Genomic DNA, 12,655 nt, shown 5'->3' with positions numbered 1-12,655 from the left:
AGTTAGTTGGGTAGCATTGAGACACACGATCAAAGAAGTTTTCTAAATTCAGCCGCGAAATTAGCTTGACACTAATTTCACAAGGAAGCACGGGCAAGGCTAAGAAACCAGGGAAAAGATTGGCCAAGGGGAGGCCATAGCTCGCGTGATGCTTCATACCGACTTCGCGTGTCGAACTCTGATTTGCTTTGTTGAATCAAGTGTATACCGGCTGCTATATCGCTCACAAAAGCGAATAAGATAGTGCATTTTCCCTTCTTTTATATCTTGTTACCCACTTCGACTTCGTTATTTTCGTCAATAATTAGATTCACGATAAAACGTCTGATTGTCAGTCACTTTCTGGTATTTTAGACCTGGTACTATTAGGATCCCCACACTATCTCACTTATTTTAATACTAATTTACCAAGCGGTCATTTAATTACATACGATATTTTCAGTAGGAAAAAGGTATGTACAGAGTTATTTTTGATAGATAATACATATAATCCACATAAATAATATAAATATCCATTTTAATATATATCCATATTTCGTTTATATATGCGACACTCGAGAATAGAAAATTTCAATATCAATGTTTAATTAATCCGTTATAATGCCATAATTATTTCTAGAAATCATGTACGTGATTTTCATTCGTTCTTTTTCATTCGTATTTTATTTATTTCTTACAGTACCGTACAATAACCTATTATTAGTCGTGAAATTTTTAACCGTAATTGGAAATTATAACGAATTAGAAGTTTTTAGAAAGTTAAATATATTTTCAATAACTTTACGCGTATATGGCCTTCTATTAAAAGGTTGTTGGATTATTGTTTGTCAAAAGTTCGAAAGAAATTACTCGAGTAACGATAATTCTATAGAGAATTAAAATGTCACGTAGTCTTCACACTGATAAATCAATGTTTTAAAAGTGTTATCAATAAATACATAAAATTATCGAGTAATTAGATAAAACAATGAAGCAAATTACGTTTCCATTTAAATAAAACATAGCTGCAATTCGAATTCGAAACTCATCTTGAGTTTAGTTTATAGTTCGATATTGATTTGATTATGCTGATTGATATTTTCGATATATACATAATTTAAATGAACGGTGTTTGGAGAACACAAATAAAGATTTATCGATATACATAAACCACGACGTATAAATGAAATTTGGATGCTAGATACTGGTTATAAACATTGTGTTCGCGTTACGTCCGATAGTCAATGTATGAAATAGTTATTTGCCATATTTGATTTTTTGAATCAAGTATTTTGAGTGTTATCGGGATAAACGGAAATAAGAATGCGATTCGTTAAAATAAGAATTTACGATAGCGTCAACGAATGAGAAAATGAAATGATATACTTACAATCGCTAGATAATAATTATTTATTTAATGAAAATTTGTTTGACTTCCCTTCGATATAAATTTTTACATACGATTAATTACATACGAATACATATATCATTTATATTGTATCGGGAAATTAACTGCTTCTCTAGATTTTCCTATTTCATCTGTATTAGCTCAAATTCGGCGATTTGTCGGATCCATAGTGTTATGAATACACGTTGTTGACTGTACCTATTACGTGTCCCGCAGGAATCGAATATCCCGCTAATATTTCGCTGGTCCGACAGTAATGGTAGATAGCCGAATATCGCTTTTCAGGAAAAGGAAACTGGAATTTACATGGATTTCCTTTCGTCGTTACGTCGCAATTTCTGTTCATCGTGTCGGAAACTATATAGTCTCGTATGTTCCCACGAACCTTGTATGTTTGCCAGATAAGTGGAAAGCCAGTGACGTAGGTCAAACTTTTGGTGGATTTACGGAATCTCAAATTCGTAGCAGCGTAAGCGGATCTCTGACCTCTCTGGTCAAACGAGTAAAGGTCAGTCTTGTCTGGTTTTCAGGCTAGGGGTGTAGGAAGAGGGAAAGTGTGGGATTCTCTATAGATCAGCAAGGGGACAGGGAGTTGATGGCCTCGAGAGAAAGTACGGGTGAACGAAGGGATGAAAGAGGATGGAAGTAACCTCACATTTGCCACAGACTGAACTGATGAACCACCTAGCGGATCTACACTAGTCCTGAGAGCTAGAAAGCAAAGTTACAACAACGTACCTCGTTTCATCTACCTTAGTTACTTCATTACCTGTCCTCGTTTCTACCCGTAGCTTTCATACTACATATAATGCTTTTAACCAACGAGTTGTTCGCCTAGTTAATACGTTGTGGTATAAACAACGAGTTACAGTTCATCTTTAAAAATTTCATCAACGTGATATTCCTTCTATCTGTTTCTCTAAATACATCCACGCGATGAGACGAGTTAGAGAATTTCGTCTTTCATTTCATGCAACATTAATTTACGTATTTTCTGGCAATTTCAAATTCCATCCTCATGAAATTTTCCCATTAGTAGGTATTTAACGTAGCAAAAATTTGTCCGTACGATGGCTCGCCAAAGTACTTGACCGTTTATCATAAAAAACTTTTATTGTCACTTTAAGGAGGCGCGACTGACACGATCGTATTGGTAAAATTTGCAACCGATTTGAAAATGTACGTAGACGTTACAAAATATTTATAGCAAACATATACTTAATAAAAAGTTAGTACATGACATGAATAGTCACTTTAAAATAAAATAAAAAAAAAATAAAATAATAATAGTATCTGACTGGTTGTTTAAATATTTTTACGATCTTGTAACTTTTACACGTACACATCTTCAGATTTATTTCAAATTTTACCAATATAATCATAATAGTCGGGTCTCGTAACAACGCTAACGAAATTTCAAAATTTCTTTCGCACATAACGCGTAAAAAATTTCTACGAATGTTGGAATACTTGCTCGAGACACTGTGTTTCGTGTATAGAGTTATGTTAAATAATGCCAACAAACGATAGAAATATCTATTTTCTCTCAAATGAAAGTTACTTTCGAAAAATATCTCGTATAATTTAATTTGCTCACTGTTCATAATCGAAGCAAATATTTTTATTCAAGTTCGCATATTAAAATTTATGAATCTTCATCAGAATATGTATTTGACTTGATAGGCATTTATTTAACTGGAATCGTAAAGAGAACGAAATAGAGTTGAACAACGTGGAAAATGGTTAGAAAAGTTTATCGGCGCTAATTCGTCGATCAAACGAGCCTCGTATGCACAACGCAGTTTACCTAAAGGTTCGGTAAAATCAATACTCCGTAAGTTTCCTAATACGAAAGGCCCGTTAACGCGATATTATCGGTCCTTTGAATACTAATTTCCACGGTATGCTGTACGTCAGATAGGTAATATTTTTTTTTTTTCGATGTTATCGGCTCGACACGTTAATGCGATGTACTTTTCGCGTGTATCAAAGATTAATGAAAGCGTACAGAGGAGAACCATGACGAATTTTTGATTAATAACGCATCAAATTGAAACAGTCGAGCTAAGAGATTCGGTAAATGCGTATATCGTAAACATAGCTGGTAGACCGAACGATGAATGCTTATTGCGATAATTACGATTTTTTACCTACTATGTCTGCTGTCTATACATTTGATTACATTACGTATGTATACCGATTGCATCATATTTACGTATAGATAATATCTTAATATTTCAAGTGCGAAATGCGCTTTATTCGCATCTTGGTGATATTACGGTAATTACGCTTTGCTATGGCCGAGTATATTCTAGGAAGGAAAAGCATATTTTATTCGCTATATTCCTGTGAACACCTTGAATATTTGTTTATACATGCATCAGCGAATAATTTGATATATCTCTTCTATAACATATTTTTAATTTATGACCACTAAAATCAAGTAGATCTTGTAAATTATATTACGTTGTATTTGTTACATTTTCATCGAATACGATTTCTTGACACTCTTTGCATGCATTTTACTTCATGAATTAAATACGTATCGTTGACAGATGTATAACACGAAATGCATATTCATGGAGAAAAAAGATAAATTAACGTAAAGCGCTGCATACAATTTTTCAAAGAATGAATAAACCAACGATAAAATTAAACGATGTAATTTTTCCTAAAGGTTATTATATGACATTAGGAAAATTTTATTTGAGAATATTTTTAACATGTTTTAACTGTTAATATGAAAGAAAATATGCCTTTTCAACGTTAGCGAGACATTTCTGAGTGTATCTTTGCACAAGGCTGCAGGAGAAATGTTGAGTTTGCAAAATTCAGGATCGCCATATTTATCTCGTGGAAACGAGAATTTCAGCATATCAACGTAGGATTAACCGGTATCCTTACATGTTATCCCATGTACATAATACTCCAGTAATGAACGTTACCCATTAGTATCCAACAGACTTACGTTGCGAAAATATTTTGGTTAATATCTTCGAATTAATATACGAGTACGAATAACCAATTTAATATCTAAGTAGATATTTTAAAAGATTTATACGTTATGTACTGTATTATAAAACGACTGTTTCGGCACATTAAATTCTTTAAAACTGTTGCGTTAATTTTTTAAACTAATTAATATTGTATTATTACAAGTTTATTATTGTGTAACAATTTTTATGTATACTTTTAATTGCATTAAATTGAAACAACAATAGATTTTAGTAGAATATAATTATTTATGAAATATATATTCACAGGATATACGTACTCAGGAATATTTTACTATTATAAATTGCACTATGAATTAATAATATTTACTAAATGTCATCTAAATAGAAAATGATGTTATTATTGGATTATCGTGAAAGTTTCTATGGCGTTTAAACTATTCAATCCCATAGAATATTACTTTTATAGTAATATATCACAATCGTTCTCATTGTGATATATTATTCGCGATTAATGCGAGGTGTTATTAAACTTTTAATTTTATTACTATTAGTATTAAAATTAAATCACTATACTAAAGATAGACTCGAGCTTAACATGAATTAAAAAAGATATTAAAGTAATGCCGTAACCATATTTAATTTGTGAAGGAGACCATTCATTATTTATTGCAAGCATTTTGTTTAAGTGGTATATATGACCTCGTATATCCATCTACCTGTAGCTTGATTTCAATTTCGATTTAGATAATTACGTGCCTTTAAAATCTACAAGTACATATATTACATACATATACGTTAACGAACACTTCGTTTCAAAATGGCAAATTCTTTTCAATCATTATATAACGTATCGAGTACTATTTTCACTTTTTTCTACGAATTATATCAAACTAGTAACCACCTGAATAAATAATAAACTCAATGTACTTTTTTAAATAAAATCAGCCAAGTATCGGTGCAATTTATCGCAATACAGTTAATTCATCAGTAGGATTCCAAACTATGATTGAAATTTCAATTCAATAATGATTCCAACATTAATAGAAAGTACTTTCGAAAATTGGAAAATTCAATCCATTAATGTTATAGCCGTCTATGTTACCTTCGTACCGTTTTAACTGTAGATTTTAAGGGAGGAAAGACCTCTGCCAGTCACTTCTTGGATCTTGTATGCTCGGAGAAATGTCCAATGTCACCACTCTTCGCAGACTTTCTTTGCGATTCCTTGGAAATGCGACAAAATTAGCTTCTCCTTTGCGCGAACAGTTAATTAAGTTTTTTTATCTTTCTCTTCTCTTCTCCGGTAGGCCAGTAGTACCATTAACGTCGAGACCAGTAAAATTTCTTGCATTTAATTGCTTGACTGATATATCTGATACGCCCCGTAAGCGTGAACATCGATCAGAATACCAGCTACGGTATTAATACTCGATGTCTATTCAAATCGTGTTTGAAACTTTTATTTTTATAATTATAATTTTACAATTATTCTACAATTACAGAATAATAATTGGAAGCTTCACATTTTTCGTACATTATTTATTTATTTTTTCATATATTATATTATTTTGAATTATAACGAAAAGAATGATTATTAATTGCTCGATTTATTCTTTATATATTTTATATTTTATCTATATATTCCTATACGTATCTATATATGTATAGGTTCGTTGTACGAATAAAATCGTTTCCAAGTTTATGTGATCTTTTATGCCACATAATGTCCAACACGTGTCGTAATCTTTTATTTGACACATTGCACGTGCGCAACTGTTACTGGATAAATTGTATTATCTGAAAATTCTTTCGGAAATTGCTTCCGTTGATCTTGAGCACGTGCTTTCAGAATGCTCGCAAATCAGAACAAATTCATTGGTTGTAGGAAATAAATTCACAAGAATTGCTATGCGTTCCTTTTAGTCTTCGGTAATAATAACAGATTTATTATTCTACGAATTTTAAATATCCACGTTGTAATCTCATCTTTTAACATTAAAATCTATTATTTTCTATAATCTTGTTGTTCGTTTCCTATAAAGGAAGCAATTTATTCTTTATTCAATAAAATCTATATCAACGAACTTAAATTAATAAATTTATTAAAAACTTAATCCCAAAGAATTCATGATTCGCGTTAAAGAGCTTTTTAACAGAAAAATTAAACTTTGACGAGTAGTCGGTGTATTTAAAATAGAATATAATTACGTTTAAGAATAATTCTACGAACGAAGTGCTTGAAATAAATTATGTTGTAACAAAAATTCAAAGATAACTCAATCGGAAATAACGACGAGAAATTGGATTAATTGCATATAATGAATTTCCGGATGAACTGTATGAATTACAAACTTTCCTCGACAGGATAGGCAGACATCGCTCTTTTATCTGATCTTCTCTTAAAGAGATTTTCTTAACTCCCTTCTAAGCTTCTGTACACACTGAGGAACAATCTTACTTTCACTCTCTTCAATCGAAACTACGAGTCACTTAGGGGTGAATGAAGGATGGTCGACGCCTACGTATGTACATACACACATACACGTGTGTACGTTGGTTCATTCATGTATCTTGTGCCGTGTGAACTCTTACTCCTCTGTAATCATATAAGCACGTGCGACATGGATGGTGAGACACACGTACAGCGACTGTTCCATGGTACATGGGACACGCTTGCATCGACTAACTGTTATTATTGACACGAGAATAGATCAGGGGTGAATAGGTTGACAAACGGGGATGAACGTTGGTAGTCACGTGTCTGGAAGTGACGCGTATGCTCTTATCAATCGATTCTCTTGATTGCACTCTATTCTTTATATTACGTTTGATTCTCACAATGGTTTTCCTAATTTCAACAACGAACAACAAAGATAGTTAATAGCGTGATAGAACCGTCTTTGGATAGATAGATATTATGTTTCGATTATTCTTAGTTGAGTTTTGAATTTCATATTGAAACGTGTAAAGTGCGTGAATACAATTAGAGACGATACCTAAATAGAGCTTTGTTTCACCTCTTCGATGTTGTAACAGCCGCTTCGCTTTGGGTAGCTTGCATATCCTTGCATATATCATGCGCATTACGTATTTTTGCATATTTAAATTTCCAATAAAAATATAAATATTCGCAGTCGAGAATTTTATATTAGGAGTATAATATCTTCGTGTAATAACTATGGAATTTTCTGTTCGATATATTCACAATTTTTAGAATCATAGGAAATTTTAACGTACAAGTCAAATTTTTAAGTTTAATAACTTTTTATTAAGCATTATTATAAATTTTACGTTAACGTTAATATGTATACATTGCAAAATCGAAATTGTCGTAAGACCGTAACGTAACAATCAATTTTACATAGAAGTAACATGTTTAAATAAATATTTAAGACAACATATTCCACGTTAAACATTGAATTTAGGATACGCCCTGAAGGTCTTGGATATTTATTTAAGTGTATGTTTCTACATAAAATTTGTTCTTATGCTATGGTTTTATAGCAAATTTGATCTTGCAATATCCACCGTACATTAGCATTAAAATAACACGAAGATTTCAAAATATCGTAAAATCTGTAATAATTTTTAATAGATTTTATAAATTACAAAAACGATAAATTTTTTCTTCGCAAATACGATTATAATTATAATTAACTCTACATATCATTTAGAATGCTTGATTTGAATTTACAATTATTAAATATATTTAACTACCTTCGAACTGTTACATGGAGGCATGGCATTGGTCGAAATTGTTTTGATCGCATATCAATGCAGATAGCAAAATAAACCAAAAGGGGATTGAAAGTCAGAGAGCCGATTGAATGTGAAATCAAGAGTTAGAATTGTCTAGAAACGTGTATATGTATGGATGTGATGTATGAGTATGCATATTCACATACGGACTACGACTAAATTCCATTTCATCGGAAACAACTATGTACATACGTGTTTGTAAAATATTGAAAATTCTTAAGTGAGAGTATAACATTACAAATATTTGTTTATATACATATGTAAAACAAGCTTTTTATTTTTAAGATGATGTATTTATTCTATAATTTCACATTTCTCGATATCGCAGCAAAGTATCGGTTTATCCCATGAAAAAGATTACGTAAAATTTATTCCTCATAATTAAATTTAATAAGAAACGAAAATTAAATGCAATAACGTTAAATATAAATTTCTGATACTCTTACATCCATGTAGTAATGTTCCTATAACCTGCCAATGAACTTTTCTTCAATTTTCTTCATGATCTACTTACAAAGGGCTATTTATTCGATACAGTATTTTTCCTTTGGCCTACATCTTTTCGATATTGTAATATAGCACAGAGGTTAGCTCTCGGACTTAATTTGTTTACGTTGTAAGAATATAAATAATGCCCCGCATTAACCTTGAAAGTTATCGTTTTTATCTATAATACCAAATCTCGTAAAGAAATAGATAAAATGTACGATAATCTGTAATATCCTTGATTGTATTAAAACACTGAACTATTACTATACTTATATCCTATTTCTAATAAATATTGAGAAACGTATACATATATGTTATTTTTATAAAATAATATTCTTCCGTTTATTAATACGATAATCTAATTAACACGTTTGCTTTAATAACGTTTATTAATAAGATTCCATTCCTTCGTTTATTAAGACGATATAATGTAAAAAGGGAAATACCTATACTTGTTCTAGGTTATAGGAAATAGGTATTTAACATTTTATTATTTTAGACAACAACATTCGCGCGAAAGTTATACAGCATAGTGTTAGAAAGTTAATTGACCCAAAGAAAAAAAATGATTATTAAGACAAACAAATAAAATAACCAATATTCACGAATGACTATAGTTTGTGAATTATTAGAAAATGAAATATAAAAAAAAAAAAAAAAGAAACATGAGATACGAGAAACAATATTCTAGATATATATTAAAGAAATGTTACGAACTATACCACCTAACATAAAGTAGGCTAAAATGACAAAGGAAATCTCTAGAAAGGGTAAACGATAAAACCGCAAATATTTATTACTGATATAAGGGTAACTGAACCTCGCTATCTCAGCATAAAAATTCATCCACCTCTGAAACATCGAAACAAACTGCAAGTCCAATGCTGGAGTTGTAATCAAGTCTAGATGGTTCGTACTGATTGACAATTTTCCATGACCTCTTCACCCTCCAATACCCTTTTCTACCATCACCACTCCTCACACTATCCATCACTTCAATACCCCTCTTTTGAAATCGCGTTTCGTTTCTGTTGCATATAAAGCCGCGTTCGTACTGATTATTACGGATATGCGAAAATTGTTATTCGGATTAATCAGAATTGTGCAGCTTCGTTCGAATCGATGTTAATCGAATAAACGAAGTCCATACAGCAGTTAAGGGAATTACTTACGCTGAAAACGATGGAATATTTTAAAAGCCCGTTCGGTAAACGAAAGGCAATAAACAAATTGATCAGAAACAGGTTCTGCAAGCCCTTGAAATAAATATCGAAAGTAATTGAAAATAAACAAAGTTAATAGAGTTCAATTTGTAGGCCAAAGAGTGTATACGTATAAGCAAATGTATTTATTTTTTAATAGATTTCACTTTTAAAAACTACGTACATAATTTTTACTTCGATAATTCTCTAGAATACCATTGTTGCGTTATATATCGTCGTCTTAATGTCATAAAAATGTACACTCGTTTAAAAAAATAGTTGTGCTATTTAAAGTAGAAGAAAAGTTAGTTTCAACGTAGCAAGCATCAGTCAGGAACGATCGATGAAAAATTTTGTAATTAGAAGAATATCTATGAGATACCTAATATTGATTACACTTGACTTCCTTTATAATGAATTTATCGAAAATGAAAATGTAAAGGCAGAACGATAGGGTCTGGAAGCGGCTTAATGGAGTCAAGTGCTGGACGAGAAAGAACGAATAAAAAAGAAAAAGACGCGCTATGTCATCTGAAAATTGGAATATTCGTTTGCTCGATGGCAACCCCGCTTACTACGTTCGTTTATATTCGTTTAGAGATTGGTGTACAATCGGACGTTTCATGTTCTGAAGAGAAGATTAAATATGACGAAATTAATTAACGGTGGCGTCCATTTTTATACGACATATCGAAAACAGGTAGTCTCTTGATTTGATACGAAACTAAATTAAATTACAAGAAATTACTAACGAGAGAGAGAGAGAGAGAGAGAGAGAGAAGGGACAGAAGTTGGAATTTGTTTTTCGACAAATTCTTACAAGTATCTTAACTCCTTATCGTTCAAAAATTTTCAATATAAATTGTTGCGAAAGAACGGAATATTTATGTTACTTTTTATTAATCGCTTTTCATCCTACTATAATAGAAATATTTTATACACGTATTTCGTATTCGGAGCCATTGATAGAACTGCGAATCGACGAGTGTAAATACGACGTGTTTTTACAGCCCTTCGAAGTTTGCCACCTTAGACACAAGTGAGCTCTTGAGTAACAATAGCGTCAAACAATGGCCACTCGGATTAAGATGTAAATTAGTTCATAAGTCACAACATTATGCAATTGTCAGCCGCCACGAAATACCCATTGTTATGCCAATAAACTTCAAAGATTCGAGCATTAAATTACAAGTCGGAAAGGCTTTCCACTTTTATCGACATTTCTAGACGTTATGGTACGAGCTTAATTTCCTACAATAATCATGGGTGTATGCGAAGTTGTTATTGAATTACTTTCTTCGTGAAGCAACCTTATTACTCTCATAAGCTTAATGGCCTAAATGAAAGAATGTCGTTTTATTATACGCCACGACATACTCTAAAGTTATGAAATATTCCAAACGTCTTGCTAAATAATTCGTAACAGTTTCGTTATTCCAGAAGAAACTGAGAAGCATTTTTTATTAACATATTTTCTCTAACTATATTATCAATTTGTCACAAAACTAAAAATATTAACGAAAAAGGTTATTTATATCCATAGACTAGTTATATAATCAAAAATTTCGTTTATTGTTAATTTGTTATTTAACTATGATACTGATACGATTATGTATCAGAACGATTGTTTGAAAAATGTAAAGGTAAAAATTAAAATATCATCTTTTTCAAAGGCCATATCTATGTATAGTGGAACAGAATTATTATTATTAGGATCCATAAATGACACGTTTTTGCTGCATTAGCTCACTGCTCGCCTATTTACTAAATCCAATAAGTTAGAAAAAGAATCGGTAATGAGTTCTTTCCATTATGTTACTTTTACGTTTCAGTTTCGTAATAACGTATAACTTCTGATTCTTGTAATTCTGTTGCTGAAAGCTTCCGGCAAATAATTCCGCATTCATTAAGGAGATATTATTTTAACATGCATATACGCGACGCCAGCGATTTACCAGTTAATTCATGGAAATAAAGTGGGAACTTTAGCGTTCATTATTTTCCTTTCGGGTCAAGGTGGAAACGAGCGCAGAGCTCAGTGTTATTGCTTCTGTGTCCCTGGACCCATAACTATATCACCTTGAGCGTCGCTATCCGCAAACAATTAGCATAAAGATAATAACACCGTGGGGAAGCTAACGACAAATATTTCCTTATAAAAAGAAGCAAAAATTCAAAAGGTTTTAAATAAAGATACGCTTAAATGTACCTACTACTGAAAATTTGAATGAAAAGGGGGCGTACATTCATGTTGTTGAATAATATGTATGTACTATAAATAGTTGCACCGTTCAATCGATTATATCTATGCTCCTAAGAACGCTTTAGAAAATTTACAACATGCAAGTCGAAAAGATGAAAATAATCGGAGGAAATATTTTTACTCTTCAATAATTTTACAAATGTTATCATTATCTGAAATATGATATTATTTATCTTTATCGTCCCTATGATTGAAAAACTTCTTAACCTTCTATACGGTATATACAGCGTATAACGAATCAGACTCTAATAATCTGACCTTGTTTCCAAAAAGACCGTATTATACCTGAAATTAATGAACATATTAATTCATATAGCGAATAACGAAGGTACTCGAACGGCGTGATAGAAAATAATTCGTCATGTAGAAATTGTACAATGGATTGCGATTTGTTGAAACAACTTATATTTATACTACCATATGTACATAAAATTTGTAAAAAAATTCTGCAACACATAAACAATATTTATTACAATTAATTGTGAATACAAAGAACACGTAGCAAAAGGTTTCGAGCGCTGTGCTTTAAGAGTTCGTAATTTATAAGCATGTACGTATTTACTTAAAAAGGCCTGACTATGAACAAATAGTTTTCTCA

The sequence above is a fragment of the Bombus pascuorum genome, chromosome 1 (genome assembly GCF_905332965.1).
Source record: "Bombus pascuorum chromosome 1, iyBomPasc1.1, whole genome shotgun sequence".
Lineage (NCBI taxonomy): Eukaryota > Metazoa > Arthropoda > Insecta > Hymenoptera > Apidae > Bombus > Bombus pascuorum.
Note: the sequence above shows the minus strand (reverse complement) of the source record.